Below are 25,655 nucleotides of genomic sequence, written 5' to 3'. Positions count from 1 at the left end.
ATCTTGAGTATCTAGTACTTGGATTATCATGTGAATCTCAACATGTTACTCTAAATTAATTTTGTTGGGTTATGTTTAATGATGATGCTTAATTGGGATTGAGAATGCTGTCAACCATTCTCACTGTTTAACAACTACCATGATAGTTAAATAAATTTTATTCCTTTGAAGTAGGGAAAAATTGGCTTTACGCAAAAACTATAACCATAGAGCTTTCCACCAGCCAAATATGCATATAGTATAGCTGTTGCATTCCATTACTCTCTATGTGTTACCTTGCCAGCATATTCCACGTGCTGACCCGTTTTCGGGCTGCAACGTTAATGTTGCAGACTTTTCAGACGACGATTAAGGAGTTTTTAGGCCATGGTTCTATACTCAGTGATGCCGTTGGAGTTGATGGACTCACTTATCTTCCAAGCCTTCCGCTATTATCGTTATTAGATGGCCTTAAGCCATATTTATTGTAATAAGTTCTCTTTTGAGACACTCGATGTAATAAGTGTGTGATTGCTACTCTGCTATAAATCCTCCGAGTACTGTGTGGTGTCAGCATTACTGATCCAGGGATGACACCGGAGCACAGAGATCAGACTGTTTGAGGTCTGGTCGCTACAGAGATGGTATCAGAGCACACGCTGATTGTAGGACACGACCACTAAGCTAAAAGACCTAGATCACTATTCACTCTCTTCTTCTCTGACCTCTCATCTTTTCTACTCTTTAGGATGGCGGATGCAAGGAACAAGTTCACACAACCGGATGAAGATACACCCTTTGGACGCCACTTGAAGGAAGTCACTAGATACCTGAATATAGGAGTACCAAGCTTCACGGGAACCTACAACACCACTTTACCTGAAGAAGAGCGCTGGATGATTCAAGTTCAAGTTCCAGGAAGGACGCTCATGCCAGTCACTGAACCCATAGAGTTTTCTTTTGATGCACCAACTTGGAGTCTAGGAAAGAGCATGGCAGCTCACATAGCCATGGGACGCATTGGAGAAGTCTACCGCAAGGATCTCAAAGATACTATCTACCAGATTTGTGGGCGCCGAGATGAACACTGGGAGATGATCAGCACCAGGAAGGATAGATCAATCGCAACTTTTATCCAGGAATTAAACCAGCACATTCAACGATAGGAGAACCAGATGTGTGCCGACATGATAGATCTGAAGAAGGCTAAGACTAGAATCAAGGAACTGGAGGAAGAACTCAAGGCTACACGTGAAGATTATGAAGAGGAAATTGAAGTATTGGTGGAGAAGAATGACGACCTGATCAAGAAGATTGGAATATTTATGGGAGGCCTGACACCAGTAGATGAAGACGAAGAACCCAAGGAGATTAGCCCGGAAGACTACATCATCATCGACGACACCGATTCAGAACCAGATAGTAGCGATGATGACTATGTTGATGAAACTGGAGCAGATATTATGGAGTCAACGACCGAAGAATATTTCTAGTAGACCACCTCATCAGTAGTAGTAGTCCACCATGTTAATATAGTAGCCCGAGCACTTTTGCGATAGTTAGATCGATTGTATGCCCTTGTTTGATTGAATGAAGTGAATTGTTTGCTTTTGCCTCATGTGCATATGGGTAATGTTTTCTCTTTAGACCCCCTCTGTTCTTACATCTCATCTTTTCTAAACCCTCAGATGCCTCCGAGACATGACCCCGGATTTGCCTTTCCACCGGAGCTCACCCAGTTGATCCAGCAGCAGAACACATTGATGCAGTTGCTAGTCCAGAATCAGAATCAGGGGAACAACAACAACAACCCACCACCACCACCACCTGTTGACCACTTAGCCCGTTTTCTTAGGCTAAATCTGCCAGTGTTTTCCAGTAGCACCGAGCCGATAGTAGCAGATGGTTGGCTCCGCAAGACAGCTAGGGAGTTTACCACAGCAGGATGCACAGATGCGGAGAAGGTGAAGTTTGCCGCACATCAGCTAGAAGGACCCGCAGCATCATGGTGGGAGAATTTCACAGCCACTTTCCCAGTCGACACTGTCACATGGGACCAGTTTCAGCAGGCTTTCCATACTGCCCATGTTTCAGCAGGAGCTATGGCCATGAAGAAGCGTGAGTTTCATAACTTGTGCCAAGGAGGACGGACAGTTGGCCAGTATGTGGAGGAATTTAGTAAGTTAGCACGTTATGCCCCAGATGACGTCGCTACGGATGCAGCTAAGCAGGAGAAGTTTCTAGAAGGACTGAATGATGAGTTGAGCATGCAGTTGATGGTATCCACCTTCAACAACTACCGGGAGTTGGTAGATCGTGCCCTTATGATTGAAGGGAAGCAGCAGCAAATTGAGAATCGCAAGAGGAAGTATGGACAAGGAAAGTACAATTCAGGAGCTCAGCAGAAGCCACGTTTTACCCCTAGACCAGGAGGGCATTTTCAGCATACCCATGGAGGAGGTAGCTCGCACAATCACAATGACACCAAGAATGGTAATGGCAATGGAGGAAGCAACAGCCAGAATCGCACCAACCCCTCGACCCCAGCCAAGAAGGACCTAAGCCAAGTCACTTGCTGTAAGTGTTCGAAGACCGGACATTATGCCAATGAATGTCCTGAAGGCCAAAATGGCAATGGAAGTTCTGGGAAGAAGCCGAACCCTTTCAACAGGGGACAGGTGAACCACGTTATCGTGGAGGAGGTTGAAGCTCAGCCCGATGCAGTAATAGGTAAGTTTTTGGTTAAGTCATTTACTGCACTCGTTCTTTTTGATACTGGAGCATCGCATTCATACATCTCAAGGGGATTTGTGGATAAGTATAACCTACCAACCCAAGCCCTTAGGTCACCCATGTTAGTAACCTCGCCCGGAGCAGAGTATGTGGCTAGTCTATGGTGGGATCGGTTACCATTAAAGATTGGTAACTATGTTTTTCCCTCAGACCTAATAGTATTGGAATCTCAAGGATTGGATGTGATATTAGGCATGGATTGGTTATCAAAGTATGAAGGGAGTATTGAATGTGCTAGTAAGTCAATTTTGCTTACCACCCCAGAAGGGAGAAGGATTAAGTATGTATCCCGGCATGTGCCAAAGAGGACTCAAGTAAATTGCCTAACAGGAGTTGTGCAGGAGGAAGTACCAGTGTTAAGGGATTTCTCTGATGTATTTCCAGAAGAGTTGCCAGGCATGCCCCCGGATAGAGATATTGAGTTTTTGATTGAGCTATTGCCAGGCACAGGGCCAATATCAAAGAGACCATATAGGATGCCGGCAAAGGATTTGGTGGAAATTAAGAAGTAGATTAAGGAGTTACTGGATAAGGGATATATTCGCCAAGTTCTTCACCTTGGGGATCGCCAGTACTTCTAGTGGAGAAGAAGGATGGATCGTTAAGGATGGTTGTTGATTATCGAGGATTGAATGAAGTAACGATCAAGAACAAGTACCCACTACCAATGATCAACGATCTGTTTGATCGATTGCAAGGAGCGAAGGTATTTTCCAAGATCGATCTGCGATCAGGATACCACCAGTTGAAGATTAGAGAACAGGATATTCCGAAGACAGCTTTTACTACCAGGTATGGGCTGTATGAGTATACCGTTATGCCATTTGGTCTGACAAACGCACCTGCACATTTTATGAACATGATGAACAAAGTGTTTATGGAGTTTTTGGATAAGTTCGTCGTAGTGTTCATTGATGATATTCTGGTTTATTCAAAGAATCAAGAGGAGCATAAAGAGCATTTGCATTTGGTACTTGGAAAGCTCAAAGAACATCAATTATATGCCAAGTTCAGCAAATGTGAGTTTTGGTTGAAGGAAGTAGGATTCCTCGGACACGTTATATCAGGAGAAGGTATAGCATAAAATCAGGGAAGATCAGAAAGCTAACAAAGAGATTGCCGTTATAAAAGAGAAACTGAGCAAAGGAAAAGCTAAAGGATTTCGTGAGGATGAGCACGACACCCTATGGTTTGAAGACCGTGTTTACGTGCCCAATGACCCGGAGATCAGGAAGTTGATTTTGCAAGAGGCACACGATTCACCATATTCAATTCATCCAGGAAATACCAAGATGTATCTGGATTTGAAGGATATTTTTTGGTGGACCGGAATGAAGAAGGATATAGCGGAGTATGTAGTAGTTTGTGATGTATGCCAGAGAGTAAAAGCAGAGCATCAGAAGCCAGCAGGATTGTTACAACCATTGCTGATACCCGAATGGAAGTAGGATAAGCTAGGCATGGATTTTATCACAGGATTGCCCAGGACTCGTTCAGGCTATGACTCAATTTGGGTTGTAGTTGATTGATTGACGAAAGTAGCTCATTTCATCCCAGTAAAGACCACTTACACCAGTGCTAAGTTGGCAAAGATATACATGACCAGGATCGTATGCCTGCATGGATTTCCAAGGAGTATTGTATCAGATAGAGGAACCCAATTTACCTCAAAGTTCTGGAAACAGTTGCATGAAACTTTGGGTACCAGGCTAGAATTCAGCACAACTTTTCATCCACAGACAGATGGACAGGCCGAGAGGGTAAATCAGATTTTGGAGGATATGCTGAGAGCTTGTGCGCTAGATTATGGATCTAGTTGGGACAACAATTTACCATATGCAGAGTTCTCTTACAACAACAATTACCAAACCAGTTTAAAGATGGCCCCTTTCGAAGCCTTGTACGGAAGGAGGTGTAGGACACCGTTGTCATGGGACGAAGTGGGAGACCGTCAGTTGTTTGGTCCTGACTTGATTAAAGAGTCTGAACAGAAGGTGAAGTTGATTCGCGATAGGCTCAAGGTAGCCCAGTCCAGACAGAAGAGTTATGCGGATTCTAAACGCAAGGAGACAGTTTACGAAGTTGGAGATAGAGCTTATCTTCGAGTATCCCCACTTCGGGGAACAAAACATTTTGGAGTCAAAGGAAAGTTAGCACCATGATTTGTAGGACCATATCGAGTATTGGAACGTATGGGGGAAGTAGCCTACAGGAATTGCCCGAAGGATTGTCAGGAGTACATGACGTGTTCCACGTTTCTCAGCTGAAGAAATGTCACGCAGAGATGGCTGACATCCCGTTGAGAGATACAGTGCCTTTGGAAACTATTCAGTTGGATAACGATTTGACCTACGAGAAGAAGCCTGTTAAGATCCTCGAGTTTGCCAACCGAGTTACTCGCAGCAAGGTTATCAAGTTTTGCAAAGTCCAGTGGAGCCACCACTCAGAGGATGAAGCCACCTGGGAGCGAGAGGAAGATTTGTTCAAGGACCACCCTCACCTATTTTCTAGCCAACCCGAATCTCGAGGGCGAGATTCATCTTAAGGGGGGTAGGTTTGTAACATCCCAAATTTTCAATTTGGAATGTTATACATTAGATCATCATTGCATATCATATTTCTTTTGCATTTTGGGTGATCCTAGAAATTCTACGCAACTCAATGACCCACGGAGAGAGTTGGGGATTTCGATATTTTCATATTTGAGTTCTCTCAAATTTTGAGAATAGGATCATTTGGTTTTATTTATTTTATCATCAATTATTTCTACTACAAAAATATGAGAGAGGGAATAAAATGACTTTCCAAAAATAAAGAAATATTGAGGATTTAATAATAAAATCAAATAGGATTTTATTTCAGAGTTTTTTGGTGTTTTATTTGAATTAGGAAAAAGTGTGTTTTTCAAAATTGCATTTAGGTCTCAAATAAATGTTCACCTTGTGAGGCTTGATTTTAGAAGCCCGTGAAAATTTATTTTGGAATTTTTGGAGTCCGTTTAGTATTTCTTTTTCTTTTTCTTCTGAGCGGAATATTTAAAAAAACCGCGCCCGACTGGGCCAAGGGCCCAGCCGAGCCAGGCCGGTCCAGCCGCCGCCGCCTCCCGCTCGAGCAGCCGCCGGACTCGGGAGGAGTCCGAGCCGGAGCCGCCTCGCCGCCGCCCGACCCCTCCCCAAGGAAGCACCCCCCTTCTCTTAAATACCAAGCCACCCCGCCGCCCTCACCTCACCCCGCCCCGCCGCCCGCCAGCCGCAGCCGCCCCCGCCGCCTGCTGCTGCCGCCGCCGCCGCTGCCGAGCCGCCCCGCCGCCCCGCATAGCCGCCGCCACCGCCGGAGCCCCGCCCCGCCCGCCGGAGTACCTCGCCGGAGGTATAGCCGCCGCCGTTCGCCGTTCAGTTTTTTTTAAGAAACCGCCTCGGTTTTTTTTTCGAAACCCTAGAACGGTTTATTTCTCTGGTTTACTTATTTTGTGAACATTCACCGATTCGTTCGTTTTAACAAACGCATTCATCGTTTAGTTTTAGATAACGAACGTTCGTTCGTTAATCTGTTCTTCATTTTTCTTTTCTCGGTTTAAATCCGCGATTTTTCTGATCGTGATTTCTGATCCGATTTTCGTTGTAGTTTAACTTTTCGCTCGCTTATCGGAATCAGGCGATTCAAGCGCCTAGGGATTCATATCGAACCCCTATATCCGTTTAACCAACCTAAATAAGATTTTGCTACTATAAAAATTGCCCTAGATCCAGATTGCTAGAAAAAAGTTGTTTTCTTTCGCCGTTTGACTTTCGTTGCTTCGTTCAATTTGATTCTTTTGCCAACCGGAGTTCTTAAGTTGAAACTTCTGGTTAGATCTCTTATTTGAGTTTTACCTGTGCATTAGATGAGTACTTATTGTATGCTTGTTTGTTTGTTTGCGATAGATTACCCGGAGTGCGCCGCCTGTTACTTCAAATCTCTAGGTTTCCCGGATCATCAGCAAGGCAAGTAACACTTTGATCATACCTTTTCTACTACCCAGTTTTATAGCATTAGATCAATCCTCACACTTTGCATGATTAGGATCTAATTAAATTGTGGGATGGGAAGTAGATGAGGTAGTACCTATTACCAGTTTATTTTCAAACCTTTGGGAGTTACTTCTACGTTTGCTTACCATGCCATGCTATGCTAGTAGACGTGGATTGGGTGAGTGAAATCCATTGACAGATGTGAGATTGATAATTAATGGTTTATCTAAGGTGGCAACTTAAACACACATCTGGGTGGATTGAGGCACCTAGATATTCCAGGACTTGCCTGTTTTTCTTTTGGAGCGCCACCCAGGCTCAAAGGGATCATAAGACTATTTATACTAGAAACTTCCTTGTGCAGCCACAAGCTATTATGGGCTCTAGCATAGTTGACTAAGTTGTGCAAACTCTTATAGTGTAGACTAGCAGATGTAGCGGATATAGGTGGCACGGTCTACCCGATCGTAAGGTGCTAGCGCTTCTGAAAGACTATGTCTCAGTCATCCGTCTTCTCAAACACCCTGTAGTGCGAGAAACCAAACGGAGGCGATCGAGTCTTGTGGGGAAAAGTGTGCAAACCTCTGCAGAGTGTAACAAACTAATCATCATTAGCCGTGTCCCCGGTTATGGACATCTTGAGTATCTAGTACTTGGATTATCATGTGAATCTCAACATGTTACTCTAAATTAATTTTGTTGGGTTATGTTTGATGATGATGCTTAATTGGGATTGAGAATGCTGTCAACCATTCTCACTGTTTAACAACTACCATGATAGTTAAATAAATTTTATTCCTTTGAAGTAGGGAAAAATTGGCTTTATGCAAAAACTGTAACCATAGAGCTTTCCACCAGCCAAATATGCATATAGTATAGCTGTTGCATTCCATTACTCTCTATGTGTTACCTTTCCAGCATATTCCACGTGCTGACCAATTTTCGGGCTGCAACGTTAATGTTGTAGACTTTTCAGACGACGATTAAGGAGTTTTTAGGTTGTGGTTCTATACTCAGTGAAGCCGTTGGAGTTGATGGACTCACTTATCTTCCAAGCCTTCCGCTGTTATTGTTATTAGATGGCCTTAAGCCATATTTATTGCAATAAGTTCTCTTTTGAGACACTCGACATAATAAGTGTGTGATTGCTACTCTGCTATATATCCTCCGAGTACTGTGTGGTGTCAGCATTACTGATCCAGGGATGACACCGGAGCACAGAGATCAGACTGTTTGAGGTCTGGTCGCTACAATACCACCTGGCGCTGGGAACTCTTTCGGGTTCCCTTGACCTTCTTCTTGGTCTTCTCCGGCACCTCATAAGGAGCCGGAGTCCGCATCTCCGTCAGGAGAGCGTCTGCAGGGTCTTCGGGCAAAGGGGCCGGACAGTTAATCTGCTCCGATGTCTCCACCCAGTCCTTTCAAAGGCATGGGAGCTCAGACCCCGCACATGGTTAAGCTATGGGAAATAAATACCCTACCAGATGTACAGAACTTACCGGATTCGCAGAGTGCTTCGCGCTTAGCCCGCGGTCCTCCATAAGAGAAGGAGGGACCTCGGTGCCCTTGAACAGCACCCTCCAGACGTCCTTATGCGTCGTGTCGAAGAGCTTGCTTAGAGTCTGGTGCTGGGCCGGGTCATACTCCCATAAGTTGAAATCCCGTTGTTGACACAGGAGGATCCGGCGGAAGAGCATGACCTGGACTATGTTGACAAGCTTAAGTTTCTTTCTTGTCATGTTCCGGATACACTTCTGGAGTCCGTCCAGCTCCACCGATGAGCCCCAGGATAAGCCCTTCTCCTTCCAGGAAGTGAGCCGCGTGGGGATTCTGGATCGAAACTCGGGGGCCGCCACCCAGTTGGTGTTGCGCGGCTCGGTGATGTAGAACCACCCCGATTGCCACCCCTTTATGGTCTCCACGAAGGAGCCCTCAAGCCATATAACGTTGGGCATTTTGCCCACCATGGCTCCGCCGCATTCCGCTTGTTGGCCCCCACCACCTTCAGCTTAATATTGAAGGTCTTCAGCCAGAGGCCGAAGTGGGGCCGGATGCGGAGGAAAGCCTCGCACACGATGATGAACGCCGAGATGTTGAGGATGAAATTCGGGGCCAGATCATGAAAGTCCATCCCATAATAGAACATGAGGCCGCGGACGAATGGATGGAGGGGAAACCCCAGTCCGCGGACGAAGTCGGGGAGGAAAACCACCCTTTCATGAGGTTCCGGGGTAGGGACGACCTGCCCCGCGGCTGGCAGCTGGTGCGCGATATCAGCGGCTAAGTATCCGGCTCCATGTAGCTTTTTGATGTGTCCCTCCATGACGGAGGAGGCCATCCACTTGCCTCCCGCTCCGGACATGTTTGGAGAGATCTGAGGAGAAGGATGTGGACTTGGGCGTTGGAGCTCGAGTGCACGAGAATGGATGAGCAAGGAGGAAGAAGGCGTGGGTAGAAAAAGGTGAGACCTTATCCCTTTATAAGGGCGGACGAAACTATGCGCCCCCACTAGCCTGGTAAAACTCGCTTATCCCCCAAGCGCCGTAATTGGTGGCGCGATTGGGTTACCCACGTCCTTATTGATGAGAATCCCGTGATAAGGGGAACACGATCTCTGCTTTGACAAGACGGTCAAGAAAACGCCTCGCGTTATATGTGGGGCTGGTTAAAGAAAAAACAGTTCAAATAATTACTAGGCCATGGCGTGATGTCATGCTGCTAAAACGTGTCAGCAGATTAGATTTGTGGAAATATTATTCTCTCTACGGTGGTGTGTGGAACTTATTTTGCAGGGTCAGACACTATCCTTGTATTCAAACTCTTCCGTGGTGTATTCGGAGGAGGAACCCGCCTTGCAATGCCGAAGACAACACTGCGCGCCGGACTCATCGTCATTGAAGCCTGGTTCAGGGGCTACTGAGGGAGTCCTAGATTAGGGGGTCTCTGGACAGCCGGACTATATCCTTTGGCCGTACTGTTGGACTATGAAGATACGAGATTGAAGACTTCGTCCTATGTCCGGATGGGACTCTACTTGGCGTGGAAGGCAAGCTAGGCAATACAGATATGGATATCTCCTCTTTTGTAACCGACCTTGTGTAACCCTAGCCCCCTCCGGTGTCTATATAAATCGGAGGGTTTTAGTCCGTAGGACAACATACAATCATACCATAGGCTAACTTCTAGGGTTTAGCCTCTCTGATCTCGTGGTAGATCAAGTCTTGTACTACTCATATTATCAAGAATAATCAAGAAGGACGTAGGGTTTTACCTCCATCAAGAGGGCCCGAACCTGGGTAAAACATCGTGTCCCCTGCCTCATGTTCCCATCCGCCTTAGACGCACAATTCGAGACTCCCTACCCGAGATCCGCCGGTTTTGACACCGACAATGTTCTTATTCTTGCAAATAGAAATTATGTGCCCATAAATTTTATTGTTCTTGATATTGATTGCAATCCGTCTTGTCCAATTATTATTGGTAGACAATTTTTACGCACTATCGATGCCGTGATTGATATGAAAGAAGGCAATATTAAGTACCAATTTCCTTTGAGGAAGGGTATGGAACACTTTCCTAGAACAAGAATTAGGCCACCATATGAATCAATCATGAGGGCATCTTATGGATCTCGAACCAAAGATGACAAAACTTAGATCCTTGCTTTAGGCCTAGCTAAGTGCGTAAAACTATAGCGCTTGTCGGGAGGCAACCCAATGAATAAAATCTATTTCTGCTATTTGCTTCCTATTCTTGAGTGTTAGCACAATTATGCTACTGTTATGATTGTGTTTTTTATGTTTTAATTAGTGTTTGTGCCAAGTAAATCCTTTAGGATCTTCTTGGGTGATAGTTGTTTGATCTTGCTGAAAAAACAGAAACTTTTTCACCCACAAAAATAATTATCATTTTTTACCAGAGAGCGATAAAATACCCATTCCTTTTGCAGTAGATCAATATACAATTGCTCAGGTCGTCCTATATTTTCAAAATGTTTGGAACTGCAGAAGTATTCAAAATAGTCAGATTGCTACAGACTGTTCTGTTTTGACAGATTCTGTTTTCTTTGCGTTGTGTGCTTGTTTTGATGACTCTATGGTTTTCTTTGATGAGTTTTTGCCATAGAAAAGTTGGAATATAGTAGATATAATTCAAGAACAAAATATGAATTGGTTTGATACAACACTTATAGTAGTGATTTATTTTTTCTTATACTAACGGATCTCACGGAGGTTTTGTTGAGTTTTGTGCAATTGAAGTTTTCAAGTTTTGGGTTATCTTACGATGGATGAAGGAATAAGGAGTAGAAGAGCCTAAGCTTGGTGATGCCCGAGCATCCCAAGATATTATCCAAAAGGAGCAACCAACTAAGCTTGGGGATGCCCCCCGAGTGGCATCCCCTCTTTCTTCTAACGACCATCAGTATTTTACTCGAAGCTATATTTTTATTCATCACATACTATGTGTTTTGCTTGGAGCGTCTTGTATGATAAGAGTCTTTGATTGTTTTATATTGTGGTTTAAGTCTTGATCCCTTGCTAGACACACCTATTTGAGAGAGCCAAAATTATGTCACGACTTGTTAGAATTGCTCTCTATGCTTCACTTAAATTTTTTATGAGCTATGGACTTGCTCTAGTGCTTCACTTATATCTTTTTGAGCATGGTGTGCTTAGTATTTTTGAAGAAATGCTCTCTTGCTTCACTTAGATTTATTTGAGAGTTAATAAATTTTCAATAAATTCTCTCTTGCTTCACTTAAATTAATTTGAGAGAAATAAATATTATGCTCATGATCTTCACTTATATTTGTTTGAGCTTATGAAAAGCAACACATGAAAATTAGTCCCAAAGTGATAGATATCCAAGAACGATATAATAAAAACTTTCATGAAGATCATTGGACAAAATAAACTTGATTCTTAGTAATAGTTTTGAGATATTATGATGTGATATGCGAGTCATCTTGATGAGTAATTATGCTAGTAAGAATATTGGTGTTAAGGTTTGTGATTCCCTATGCAAGCACGAAAGTCAATAGTCATGCAATGAAATTATATCCTACGTGTGGTGCATTATTCAGTGTTAATTATGCTTAATGCTTGCTTATGAGATTATCTGTTTCTTGGTTGGTCGCTTCTCAATCTTTTACTAGCCTTCATTTTGCACTAAGTATGATCTCTACTTGTGCATCCAAAATCCTTTAAACCAGTTTTGCCACATGAGTCCACTATATCTACCTATATGCGGTATTCTTTTGCCGTTCGAAGCAAATTTTCATGTGCCATCTCTAATTTTCAAAATAAACTTCTCTTTTGTGTGTTCGTTTCGCTCGTGGAGCGGCGAGGGGTGGCTAATATTTTCCATGCTAGATGTGTTATTCTCAAGATGAGTGTTTATTCACTTGTCATTGCATGAGAGTAAGGCAAAGTATTAGGGATGCCCAGTCCCGAAATGAAAAATGAATTTACTTTATGTTGTCAAATAATAAATTCCTTGGAAAGTGTTGGTATGGAGGGCAACCGTGGATACGGCTAGCCATGGAAAATGAAAGTATGGTTGAAAAAGGAATAAACTTTATTTTCTGTTTGGGAACCGCCTATGACATATCTAAGCATGGAAAGTGTTGGGAACTCTAAGTCGTTTTCGTTGGTGGGATGGATACACCTCCGAAAATGTTTTTATCTCTAAGTTTTTCGCTTTGAGCTCTAGCACCTCTACAAATCCCTACTTCCCTCTACGAAGGTCCATTCTTTTACTTTATGCAATTTTTATTTTTGAATTTGAGTCTCCATCTTCTCTTATAAAAGCACCAACTAGGTGGCAATATGATCGTACTTGAGTATTGGGTGTAGCTAATATGCGAGTTTGTTTCATGAATGGATCAATGATTGAGCATGATGGGCTAGGGATAACTTATTTTAGCGTTGACATTTTGAAATACATGGTTGCTTGTTGATATGCTTGAGTATTTAAATTATCATGTCAAAACTAGACTATTGCTTCGAATCACATAAAAGTCCTAATGTCCATGCTATAAAGAAAAGAATATGATATGACATGTTAGGCAGCATTCCACATCAAAAATTCTGTTTTTATCACTTCCCTACTCGAGGACGAGTAGGAGTTAAGCTTGGGGATGCTGATACGTCTCCAATGTATCTTTAACATTTGACTGTTCCATGCTGTTATATTATCAATCTTGGATGTTTTATAATCATTTTATAGTCATTTTATATCATTTTTGGTACTAACCTATTGACATAGTGCCAAGTGCCAGTTGCTATTTTCCCCATGTTTTTTTACATCGCAGAAAATCAAAATCAAACGGAGTCCAAACGCAACGAAACTTTAGGGAGATTTTATTGGACCATAAGGAACATAATGGGCCCTGGTTGTGCCTGGGGGGGGTGCTCCGAGGAGAGCACAACCCACCAGGGCGAGCTAGGAGGCCCAGGCTGTAACGCCCTTGATGCGGCTATATCTCCTACGTGTCGAAGCACGACTTAGAGGCATAACCGCATTGAAAGCAATGTCGCAAGTAAGGTAATCTTCACAACAACCCATGTAAATATATAAAAGGGGAAATGATACATAGTTGGCTTACACTCGCCACGTCACACAAATATATGAATAACATGACAATCATCCAACACACTCATGGTCCGACTACGGTACCAAAATAAAGATCAACCCCCACATGCGACAAAGTCCCCGATCGCCCCAACTGGGCACCACTACTGATCATCTGGGAAAGACACATAGTAACAACGAGAGTCTTCATCGAACTCCCACTTGAGCTCACGCGCACCGTCTGGAACGGTATCATCGGTCCCTGCATCTGGTTTTGGAAGTAATCTGTGAGTCACGGGGACTCAGCAATCTCGCACCCTCGCGATCAAGACTATTTAAGCTTATAGGTAAAGGCATGGTAATATGTGGAGCTGCACCAAGCGACTAGCATATATGGTGGCTAATCTGTTCGCAAAAGAGAGCGAGAAGAGATGAACTATGATCAAGAATTGATCCTATAACAACCTACGCCAAGCATTACTCCAACACCGTGTTCACTTCCCGAACTCCGCCGAGAAGAGACCATCACGGCTACACATGCGGTTGATTCGTTTTAATTAAATTAAGTTTCATGTTATCTACAACCGGGCATTAACAAATTCCCATCTGCCCATAACCGCGGGCATGGCTTTCGAAAGTTCAAATCCCTGCAGGGGTGTCCCAACTTAGCCCATCACAAGCTCTCACGGTCAACGAAGGATATTCCTTCTCCCGAGACATTCCGATCAGACTCGGCATCCCGGTTTTACAAGACATCATCGACAATGGTAAAACTAAACCAGCAACACCACCCAGATGTGCCGACAAATCCCGATAGGAGCTGCACATATCTCGTTCTCAGGGCACATCGGATGAGCAAGACGTCGGGTAGGCCAGCCCAGAGTTGCCCCTGGTAGCGCCGGACATCGCTCTATCGGACCAACACTTAGAGAAGCACTGGCCCGGGGGGGGGGTTAAAATAAAGATGACCCTTGAGTCCACGAAACCCAAGGGAAAAGGCTAGGTGGCAAATGGTAAAACCAAGGTTGGGCATTGCTGGAGGAGTTTTATTCAAGGCGAACTGTCAAGGGGTTCCCATTATAACCCAACCGCGTAAGGAACGCAAAATCCGGGAACATAACACCGATATGACGGAAACTAGGGCGGCAAGAGTGGAACAAAACACTAGGCAAAAGGACGATCCTTCCACCCTTTACCAAGTATATAGATGCATTAAGATAACAAGATAATATAGTGATATCCCAACAATAAACAATGTTCCAACAAGGAACGATCTACAATCTTCACCTGCAACTAGCAACGCTATAAGAGGGGCTGAGCAAAGCGATAACATAGCCAATCAACGGTTTGCTAGGACATGGTGGGTTAGAGGTTGACATGGAAATTTGGGACGCATGAAAGCAAGTGGTAGGTATCGTAGCATAGGCATAGCAAAAGAGCGAGCATCTAGCAAGCAAAGATAGAAGTGATTTCGAGGGTATGATCATCTTGCCTGCAAAGTTGTCAGAGTTGACTTGATCCTCGTAAGCGAACTCAACGGGCTCCTCGTTAGCGAGCTCGTCTCCCGGCTCTACCAGAACAAGACAAACAAGCAAAAGGAACAAAATGAACCACGTGCAATGCTCGAACAACATGATGCAAACATGGTATGCTATGCGGGATGCGATATGTGATGCATATGCAAGATTTGACAAGGAATAATTGAACCTGGCCTCAACCTGGAAATCCAAGAGTGCCACTGGAAAGGTGAGGTGATTTCGGTTGAAATTGATATAAAGATCGCCGGAATCGGATGCACGGTTTGGAAATGGAAGCAAAACAAATATGGCACGAGTCTACGATAATCAGCAAGTAGCCATATAAATGCATCAAGATAAATATTCTACAGCACTCAAACATGACAACAAAATACATGGCAGGGATCCATTCATGATGCTTGACAAAAGATGAACACTGAGCTACGGCTAATTCATCCATTAACAGGTTCAAACAAGCATGGCAAAAATGCAAATGGTAACAAGTTTCAGACTTAGTGAAATTAACACAAGTCTGGAATTTAACATCAGGAAGCACACTTTAGAGCATGAAAAGTACATGCTACAGGAACTTAACATGGCAAAGCAAGGCATGGCATGAAGCTACTCAAAGCACTTAACAAAAGTTCCTTAGTGACCTTGAGCCAAAAGGGATCAGAAAATACAATTGCAAGCATGTGAACATGGCAAAAACATAATCAGATTACAGACTTGGTGAAAAACTGGAGGATGCAAATCAGTTAACGAGTAGGCATGTTCACGAGCTCGATGCACTCACTACAGAGCATGGCATGACAAACTAAGCATACACCCATCAAGAATTCATGTCCTAGAAGCTAGAAATGGCAAGACCAACAACATAGCATGCACCGATCAATAGCAACATCCTCGGCAAAATCGCTAACAAGACAACAATCTTCCAGGATTCACGAAATAGCAAAAGTAGAGCTTGATTGACTCAAGCTAGGGTGCTCCATAAATGAAAACAAAGACATGGCTGGATAGCGCACCACCATGTTAACAAATCATCCGTACTGATCATCCTCAAAAGAGGCACGGATCACTAGGAAACAACATGAACATATGGCATAATGACAAAATCAGGAGAAGGACTTAGAGAAATTCTAATTCCCTGAAATCAGCATTACCGATTGCACTACTTTGCAAGCTTGTGCTAGTCACCGCACATATCACAAAAATACATGGTAAGCACCTCTGTAAATATGGCATGCCATATAACAAAACTCATGTAAAGCTCAGGAGCATATCATGCACACATTAATCATGGCAAAAATGACAAATATCTATTTGATGAAACAGATATGGCAATTTTATCACATAGCCCTCTTCCAACAACATTTCGGGTACCAAGATGAGCTCAAATGAAAATGATGCAATGAGATGAAATGATGTACTCTCTGAGACGAACATTTTGATATGCTACATGCACAAATCGGATCTATGGATGCGGAGATACGACATGATGAAGTTTGCAAAAAAAAGTTGGAGGAGGCAAAAGTTAGGTCAACCTCCCAGATCTAGATCGGGCACGCGGATCGAGGTCAGATCCGAGCTCGCCGGAGTTCATGCCGGCGTCGACGGAGGGTGGCAGCCGGAGTGCGCCGCGGGGAGGAGGAAGAGGAGGCCGGAGTGCGCCGCCGACGAGGAGGCGGCGCGGACACGGTCACCGGAGCTCGGCCGGCGCGGCAGACCGCGTCGGTGAGGTGGAGGGGGCGACGTCTTGGCGGCAGCTGCCGGAGATCTGGCGGGCGGTGGAGCTGCGCCGGCGGCCGGCGAGGGAGAGGACGAAGGCGGCGCGGGCGGCGTCTCTGGCCCGTGCGCGGGCGCGGGAGGGCCGGCCACGGGCCGCGGCGGGCTTCGGCGGCGGAGGAGGTCAGCGGCCACTCAGGCAGTGCCACGTGGCGGCGGCGGGAGACTTCCGGACATGTCCGTCGGCGGAACTTTGTCCGGCGCGTGAGGAGAGGGAAAGATCTAGGGTTAGGGGGGAAGAGACCCGGGAATTTCGGGAGAGGATCTATATATAGGTATAGAGGGAGCTAGGAAGCTCCAAATGGAGTGCGGTTTTCGGCCACGCGATCGTGATCGAACGCTCTAGGTGATGGAAGGGTTTTTGGTGGGTTTTGGGCCAAAATGTAAGGGTGTTGGGATGCAACACAAACGAGGCCTTCTCGGTCCGTCGGTTAACCGTTGGAGTATCAAACGAAGTCCAAATGGCACGAAACTTGACAGGTGGTCTACCGGTAGTAAACCAAGGCCGCTTGGCAAGTCTCGGTCCAATCCAGAAATGTTTAATCCCCACACACGAAAATAGGTAGAAAGGGGCACCGGAGGAGATAGGAGCGCCGGAATGCAAAACGGACAACGGGGAAAATGCTCGGATGCATGAGATGAACACGTATGCAAATGCAATGCACATGATGACATGATATGAGATGCATGACAAAGGCAACAACACATGAAGACAAAAACCCGAACCCGAGGAAAATAAAATAACTTAGTGCCGGAAACGGCAAGAGTTGGGATACATATAAGGTAAATTACATCTGAGGTGTTACAACACTCCACCACTACGAAAGGATCTCGTCCCGAGATCTAGGACTGGAAAAACGCCGGGTACTCAGAACGGAGGTGATCCTCACGTTCCCAGGTGGCTTCACGGTCGGAATGGTGTGACCTCTTGACTTTGAGGAATTTGATTGACCTATTACGAGTCTTGCATTCAGTCTCTTCAAGAATAGCAGCTGGGTGCTCACGATAAGAGAGGTCTTCTTGGAGATCAATGTCTTTGAAGTTGACGGTGCGGTCAGGGGTCTTGAAGCACTTGCGGAGCTGAGAGACATGGAACACGTCATGCACGTTTGCAAAGTTGGAGGGAAGCTCGAGTTGATAGGCGAGATCGCCTCTCTTGCTGACGATCTTGAAAGGACCCACGTATCTAGGGGCAAGCTTCCCTTTGATACCGAAGAGACGAGTACCTTTCATTGGAGAGACACGGAGGTAAACATGGTCCCCGATCTCGAAAGCCAAATCATGATGCTTACTATCATAGTAGCTCTTCTCGCGCGATTGCGCTGCTTTGAGGTTATCACGAATGACTTTGCACATCTCCTCTGCCTCTGAGATCAAGTCATTTCCGAGAAGTTGACATTCACCTGTCTCCGACCAGTTAAGAGGAGTACGACACTTCCTGCCATAGAGAATTTCGAATGGAGCCTTGCCCGAACTTGCTTGAAAACTGTTGTTGTAGGAGAACTCGGCGTATGGAAGACAATCTTCCCAATTCATGCCGAAAGAGATAACGCAAGCCCTGAGCATATCTTCAAGAATCTGATTGACACGCTCGACTTGACCGCTAGTTTGAGGATGAAAAGCTGTGCTGAAACGGATGATGGTGCCCATGGCCTTCTGAAAAGAATCCCAAAACATGGAGGTAAAGATGCTGCCACGGTCTGAAGAGATCAACTGTGGAATGCCGTGCAGAGAGACAATCCGAGAGGTATAAAGCTCCGCCAATTGGGCTGCAGAGATAGACTCTTTGATAGGCAGAAAGTGAGCCACTTTAGTGAGTTTGTCGATGACAACGAATATAGCATCATTGCCACGCTTGGACTTTGGAAATCCCGTCACGAAGTCCATCTCAATGTGGTCAAACTTCCATTCTGGATTGGCAAGAGGTTGGAGGAGACCAGCTGGTCGTTGGTGTTCTGCCTTCACTCTTCTGCAGACATCACATTCATTCACGAACTGAGCAATCTCGCGCTTCATTCGAGTCCACCAATAAGCCTGCTTGAGGTCCTGGTACATCTTCGTACTCCCAGGGTGGATGGAGAGGAGGGAATTGTGAGCCTCGTTCATAATGACTTTACGAAGGTCACCTTTAGGCACAACAATGCGATCCTCGAAGAAGAGAGTATCATTGTCATCAAGGCGATATCACTTGTACTTGGGTTGACTCTTGGCAATCCCAATCTTCACCTTCTTCACCATAGCATCAAGAAGTTGAGCCTCGAGAATCTGATCTTCCAAAGTAGGATAGACTTGAAGGTTGGCGAGGAAACCGTGAGGAACAACTTGCAGATTGAGTTTGCGGAAAGCTTCACAAAGCTCGGGTTGGTAGGGCTTGAGAATCAGACTGTTGCAGTAAGCCTTCCTGCTCAATGCATCGGCAATCACATTGGCCTTGCCTGGAGTATATTCGATGCTCGGATTATACTCTTGAATCATTTCGACCCAACGAGTCTGCCTGAGGTTGAGATTAGGCTGAGTGAAGATGTACTTGAGACTCTTGTGGTCAGTGAAGATGTCCACTTTTCCTCCCAATAAGAGATGTCTCCAAGTCAAGAGAGCATGCACAACTGCCGCCAACTCGAGTTCATGAGTGGGGTAGTTCTTCTCGTTGGGCTTCAACTCGCGAGAGGTATACGCCACAACTTTCTTCTCTTGCATCAACACTGCACCAAGACCTTGAAGAGAGGCATCGCAGAAGACCTCGAACGGTTTGGATTCATCAGGAGGAGTCAGAACTGGAGCAGTGACTAATTTCTCTTTCAAGGTGTTGAAAACGATGTCACACTCAGGAGACCAAACGTACTTGACGTGCTTCTGGAGAAGGTTGGAGAGTGGCTTTGCGATCTTTGAAAAGTTCTCAACGAACCTTCGACAGTAGCTTGCGAGACCAAGGAAGCTGCGGAGTTGCTTCACGTTCTGAGGTGGTTCCCAATTCACAATTGCAGACACCTTCTCAGGATTCACCGCTATGCCCTTGGCAGAGATGATATGCCCAAGATAGAGAACCTCGTCGAGCCAAAACTCGCACTTTGAGAACTTTGCGTAGAACTAATGCTCTCTGAGCTTATCAAGCACCAAACGCAAGTGCTTGGCATGATCTTCCTTTTTCTTGGAAAAGACCAAAATGTCATCAAGGTAGACCAAGACGAAGTCATTTGTGTAGGGGTTGAAGATGAAGTTCATCATGCGAGAGAATGTCGGCGGAGCGTTGGTGAGGCCAAAAGACATGACAGTGTATTCATATGAACCATAGCTTGTTCTGAAAGCCGTCTTGGGAATATCTTGCTCACGAATTCGAATCTGGTGATAGCCCATACGGAGATCAAGCTTGGAGAATACTTGAGCACCTTTGAGTTGTTCAAACAGCTCGTTGATGTTGGGAAGTGGGTACTTGTTCTTTATAGTCTTCTTGTTCAATGGATGGTAGTCAACACAAAGTCGGTCTGTTCCATCCTTCTTCTTCACAAAAAGAACTCCACAACCCCAAGGAGAAGAACTAGGTCGGATGAGACCCATTCGCTCTTGAATATCGAGTTGCTTCTTCAGCTCTTTCAACTCTTCAGGTCCAAGCTTGTAGGGACGTTTGCAAACAGGTTCCGTGCCCGGCTCAAGATCGATAACGAATTCAACTGGCCGGTGCGGAGGCATTCCTGGAAGCTCTTCTGGAAAGACATCTTGATATTCACAAAAAACTGGAATTTGAGAGATGGCATCCAGTTCACCCTTCTCATTGAGAGAAAACAGATGGATGGTATCGTCATTAGCGGCAAAGACAATTACATCCTCAGACGAATGAGTCAATTGAATCTGCCTGGCAGCACAATCAAGCTGAGCCTTGTGCTTAGAAAGCCAATCCATACCAAGAATAAGATCAATATCCAAGTTACCAAGGACCATTGGAGAAGAAAGAAACTTGTAATCGCCCAACGTGATAGTAACATCCGGAGCCATCATTTTGGTGTTCATGAACAAACCTGGAGAGGAAACCGCTATCGGCTTAGGCAAATCAACGGTATGCACATCATGCATGGATGCAAAAGGCTTTGATAAAAATGACAAAGATGCACCAGTATCAAAAAGAACTCTTGCGGGAATGTCATTAACAGGAAGGTTACCCATAATCACATCTGGTGAGTCCTCTGCCTGAGCTGCGTTCAACAAGTTGACCTTAGCAGACTTGGGGTTATGCTTGACCACAACTGTACTTGCCGATCTCACAGGAGGAGGAGGAGGGAGACGCCTCTGATTGAAGCATTTGTTGGCATAGTGACCCCTCTGTTGGCACTTGTTGCACGTGACCTCCGAGAGCGGACGGTGATACGGAGCATTTGATCTTGGAGCTTGAGACGAAGTCTTGTTCTGAAAGCCAGGGTTGGGTGGGTGGGAAGATCCACTGCCACCTTTGCTCTTCTGCTGATAAGGCTGACGGAACGGAGGAGGAGGAAGCCAATACTTCTGCTGCTTAGCCACTTGAGTTGAGGAAGAAGGAGTTGCATCTCTGACTCACTTCTTGGAAGCATCGCACTTCAGTTGAGCAGTCTCTTGCTTCATTGCCATGTTGTAAAACTCATCATACCTCTTGGGCTCAAAGAGAACGAGAGCTAGCTGGATTTCTTCTCTGAGACCACCCCTGAACTGGTATATCATGCTCTTCTCGTCAGGGACGTCTTGCTTAGCAAAACGGGCAAGCTTCTGAAACATCTTGTTGTACTCGTAAACAGACATAGAGCCTTGCTTCAGGTTGCGGAATTCCTCACGCTTGCTTTCAACCACGCTCTGAGGAATATGATGAGCTTTGAAGTCTTGACGGAATTCATCCCAGGTAATCACACGGCCTCCTCCGGAATCTTTGTACTGCTGAAACCATTCTGCAGCTTGGTCTTTGAGTTGGAAGGAGGTGAACTTGACAAAGTCCTCAGGTCTGACGTTACTGCACTCGAAATGCTTGCATATGTCCACGAGCCAATCATCAGCGTCTGTTGCCTCAACACAATTGCTGAAGGTCTTTGGCTGGTTAGCAAGGAACTGGTTGAGTGTAGCAAAGTGGTTCTGATTGTTGCCCTCGCCCTGGTTCCCTTGGTAGCGCTCTTGAAGAAGTTGCATGATCAGCTATGTGTTTGCATTGGTAGCGGCCATCACAGCTTGCCATGCCTCCGGAGGTGGAGGTGGTGGTGGCAGATTAGGATTCGGAGTCGTGCGTGTTGGAGGAGCCATCCTGAATAGGTTGACATCCGTTAGCACATTGACAGACAAATATTGAAGCTGAATCAAACGGGTTGAAATTGCAACATATAGTCTTCACGAATGCATTCCAATCGAAATGGTCACATATCCATAAATTGAGAAGCCACTTAGAATTGAGGTAGAATAAAAACAACAAGGTACGGAACAAGAACAAATACTCGGTAAGGATCACCCAATCTCAAACCAAATATCCGTGGAAGAAGAACTAGAGCTACAAGAATTCCCACCTATGAAAATCCCGAACCTTTCCGGTTATGCAATCAGGTGTTGGGGATACAGGGGAAGCATAATATCTCACCCAAATCTAGCAAATCCTACATCCAGCTGTATCCATCCTTCAACACATAACCGAGAAAAACTTCAAAAATCGTTTACCTCAACCTTCGAAAAGCATCCGTTATACAAGTTATGGCAATACTCCCGGACTCCCGCCCCAGTACTGGGTGGCGTCGAGGTTATCTCACCAACAACTGCATAAAAGAGATTTTTGATGTCGGTGAAACTCAAGTATTCCAGAATCTCAACGATAAAATTGTGACGACAACACCTTGGAGCTCAACTCCCCGGGACACTGCCACAACCCCTAAATGACAGGACGCACCAAGAACAATGTTCACGTCACAAATCGATCGGAACGATTCCAAGATACCTGCGTGATCCTAAACAAAATTAGTGAAATTTGAGAAGAGAAGAGTCAAAACTCTACGTCAGGATGCCTTACCAGAGCGATGAAGGGACTGGGGAGTAAAAAGAATTCCTAAACTCTCCGATATATATAATCCTAAATGACTCAAAACATTTTTTCTAGACTCAACAACGCCAGCGATTCGATCAAGCAGGGGGCTCCTAAGGTCGGGGCTGGCTCTGATTACCAACTTGTAACGCCCTTGATGCGGCTATATCTCCTACGTGTCGAAGCACGACTTAGAGGCATAACCGCATTGAAAGCAATGTCGCAAGTAAGGTAATCTTCACAACAACCCATGTAAATATATAAAAGGGGAAAGGATACATAGTTGGCTTACACTCGCCACGTCACACAAATATATGAATAACATGACAATCATCCAACACACTCATGGTCCGACTACAGTACCAAAATAAAGATTAACCCCCACATGCGACAAAGTCCCCGATTGCCCCAACTGGGCACCACTACTGATCATCTGGGAAAGACACATAGTAACGACGAGAGTCTTCATCGAACTCCCACTTGAGCTCACGCGCATTGTCTGGAACGGTATCATCGGTCCCTGCATCTGGTTTTGGAAGTAATCCGTGAGTCACAGGGACTCAGCAATCTCGCACCCTCGCGATCAAGACTATTTAAGCTTATAGGTAAAGGCAAGGTAATATGTGGAGCTGCACCAAGCGACTAGCATATATGGTGGCTAACCTGTTCGCAAAAGAGAGCGAGAAGAGAAGGCAAAGCACGAATGAAGAACTATGATAAAGAAGTGATCCTATAACAACCTACGCCAAGCACTACTCCAACACCGTGTTCACTTCCCGGACTCCGCCGAGAAGAGACCATCACGGTTACACACGCGGTTGATTCGTTTTAATTAAATTAAGTTTCATGTTATCTACAACCGGACATTAACAAATTCCCATCTGCCCATAACCACGGGCACGGCTTTCGAAAGTTCAAATCCCTGCAGGGGTGTCCCAACTTAGCCCATCACAAGCTCTCATGGTCAACGAAGGATATTACTTCTCCCGAGACATTCCGATCAGACTTGGCATCCCGGTTTTACAAGACATCCTCGACAATGGTAAAACTAAACCAGCAACACCACCCAGATGTGCCGACAAATCCCGATAGGAGCTGCACTTATCTCGTTCTCAGGGCACACCGGATGAGCAAGACGTCGGGTAGGCCAGCCCAGAGTTGCCCTTGGTAGCCCCGGACATCGCTCAGTTGGACCAACACTTAGAGAAGCACTGGCCCGGGGGGGGGGGGGTTAAAATAAAGATGACCCTTGAGTCCCCGAAACCCAAGGGAAAAGGCTAGGTGGCAAATGGTAAAACCAAGGTTGGGCATTGCTGGAGGAGTTTTATTCAAGGCGAACTGTCAAGGGGTTCCCATTATAACCCAACCGCGTAAGGAACGCAAAATCCGGGAATATAACACCGATATGACAGAAACTAGGGCGGCAAGAGTGGAACAAAACACTAGGAAAAAGGCCGAGCCTTCCACCCTTTACCAAGTATATAGATGCATTAAGATAACAAGATAATATAGTGATATTCCAACGATAAACAATGTTCCAACAAGGAACGATCTCCAATCTTCACCTGCAACTAGCAACACTATAAGAGGGGCTGAGCAAAGCGGTAACATAGCCAATCAACGGTTTGCTAGGACATGGTGGGTTAGAGGTTGACATGGAAATTTGGGAGGCATGAAAGCAAGTGGTAGGTATCGTAGCATAGGCATAGCAAAAGAGCGAGCATCTAGCAAGCAAAGATAGAAGTGATTTCGAGGGTATGATCATGTTGCCTGCAAAGTTGTCAGAGTTGACTTGATCCTCGTAAGCGAACTCAACGGGCTCCTCGTTAGCGAACTCGTCTCCCGGATCTACCAAAACAAGACAAACAAGCAAAAGGAACACAATCAACCACGTGCAATGCTCGAACAACATGATGCAAATATCGTATGCTATGCGGGATGCGATATGTGATGCTTATGCAAGATTTGACAAGGAATAATTGAACCTGGCCTCAACTTGGAAATCCAAGAGTGCCACTGGAAAGGTGAGGTGATTTCGGTTGAAATCGGTATAAAGATCGCCAGAATCGGATGCACGGTTTGGAAATGGAAGCAAAACAAATATGGCACGAGTCTGCGATAATCAGCAAGTAGCCATATAAATGCATCAAGATAAATATTCTACAGCACTCAAACATGACAACAAAATACATGGCAGGGATCCATTCATGATGCTTGAAAAAAGATGAACATTGAGCTACGGCTAATTCATCCATTAACAGGTTCAAACAAGCATGGCAAAAATGCAAATGGTAACAAGTTTCAGACTTAGTGAAATTAACACAAGTCTGGAATTTAACATCAGGAAGCACACTTTAGAGCATGAAAAGTACATGCTACAGGAACTTAACATGGCAAAGCAAGGCATGGCATGAAGCTACTCAAAGCACTTAACAAAAGTCCCTTAGTGACCTAGAGCCAAAAGGGATCAAAAAATACAATTGCAAGCATGTGAACATGGCAAAAACATAATCAGATTACAGACTTGGTGAAAAACTGGAGGATGCAAATCAGTTAATGAGTAGGCATGTTCACGAGCTCGATGCACTCACTACAGAGCATGGCATGACAAACTAAGCATACACCCATCAAAAATACATGTCCTAGAAGCTAGAAATGGCAAGACCAACAACATAGCATGCACGGATCAATAGCAACATCCTCGGCAAAATCGCTAACAAGTCAACAATCTGCCAGGATTCACGAAATAGCAAAAGTAGAGCTTGATTGACTCAAGCTAGGGTGCTCCATAAATGAAAACAAAGACATGGATGGATAGCGCACCACCATGTTAACAAATCATCCTTACTGATCATCCTCAAAAGAGGCATGGATCACTAGGAAACAACATGAACATATGGCATAATGACAAAATCAGGAGAAGGAATTAGAGAAATTCTAATTCCCTGAAATCAGCATTACCGATTGCACTACTTTGCA

Source organism: Triticum urartu, chromosome 4A, assembly GCF_056163025.1.
Source record: "Triticum urartu cultivar PI428250 chromosome 4A, HENAU_Tu73, whole genome shotgun sequence".
NCBI lineage: Eukaryota > Viridiplantae > Streptophyta > Magnoliopsida > Poales > Poaceae > Triticum > Triticum urartu.
The sequence above is the reverse complement of the archived record's forward strand: the minus strand, read 5'-3'. Positions refer to the sequence as shown.